This window comes from Pygoscelis adeliae, unplaced genomic scaffold (genome assembly GCF_000699105.1).
Source record: "Pygoscelis adeliae isolate BGI_AS28 unplaced genomic scaffold, ASM69910v1 Scaffold681, whole genome shotgun sequence".
Taxonomy (NCBI): domain Eukaryota; kingdom Metazoa; phylum Chordata; class Aves; order Sphenisciformes; family Spheniscidae; genus Pygoscelis; species Pygoscelis adeliae.
In genome coordinates this window covers 45,541-46,839 of record NW_008824015.1, presented here as the reverse complement: position 1 = coordinate 46,839, position 1,299 = coordinate 45,541, and positions in this window count along the sequence as shown.

The following is a 1,299-nucleotide window of genomic DNA, read 5'->3' as shown; positions in this document are numbered from 1 at the left end:
CTGTCTTTGCCGGGGCAGCGCGGCAGCTCTCGGCCGCGGCCCCCGCGGGGGCTTTGGTCGCTTTTGCACTGGTCTGTGGAGCCCCGTGTGCATGAAGCTGCGCAGCTCCGGGGCGGGTGATTCCCAGAGGCCTCCCGGGCAGGGACCTGCTGGTATAAATAAATCCCCATTCCTTCCTGGGGCTAGGAGGGGGCATGCACGCATCTCCAGGAGTGCGATGCTGCTCACCTCATTTTTGGTTCCTGTGAATGGAGAGCACCTGCCCAGCACTCTCCCTCTCCTTCTCCTCCACCCCTGACATTTTAAAAGCCCGCTTGGGGGGCACCACCCCATCTCTTTCTCTGCAGGTGAGCAGGTCCTGTGTGGCTCCAGGCATCTTTGATAAAACTATCTTAGTGAAGGAAATTTGCAGAAGGAAAAAAAAAGAAAAGAGCTTCAGATCTGATCTCTGTGCAGAGGGACAAGGGTGAAGGTGTGCGGCCACCCGCCCGTGTCAGCCACCACCACCACCGAGAGGAAAAGGCAGCGTGTTTGCACTTACATGTCACCAGCCAGAAAAAAATTAGTTTGTCAGTCCTCTGCTTCATGCTTTCCGTGCTTTGCTTTATATTCAGGCAGAGCACAGCGAGTCTCCTGGTGCTCCTGAGCCACAGCCCAGCGCACCAGCTGTTGCCATATCACAAGGCACCTGTGGTTTTCCCTGTCTCCCCGGTGGCCTGGTGTTAGCTGAAGATAATTAGATCTCAATTATCACCAGGAAAGTTTTGAGCCTCTTCCCAGTGTGGCTCTGCAGCTGGTCTTAGTGGAAGGCAGGGGCTCTGTCCCTCCGGCTGCCTTTGGGCAGAGCTGGCACCCTGGGCTGGGATGTCGCTGTTTGGGGAGAGAGAGGGGTTTCTGCTATAAAACACCCTTGGAGCGATGCAGCCCTAATAGGGACCTGGAGAAGCCCCCAAGCAGGCATTCACTGCCCCTACAATGGCACTGAGCCTGCCCTGGCACCCAGCACCCTGTGAGAGGGAAACGACCCGTGCCGGTGCCCGGCTGTGCCGGCTCCAGCCCTCCCCGGTGCCGAGGCCGATTTCCAGCCCTGGGGTGCAGAGCCAGCCCTGCCTGCCTTGCTTGTGGCAACAGCTCCTGGGGGCAGTTTGCAGGATCAGAAACCCCACGGGCAGCCAGCACCGCTTGTGCATCCTTGTGTGCACGGGGAGCACCGGGGTGTCGCGTCCGTGGCATGCAGGGACTGGCCGTGCTGGGAGGGGAGGCCGCAATGTGCCAGGCACCTCCGGTCCCAAACTGCTG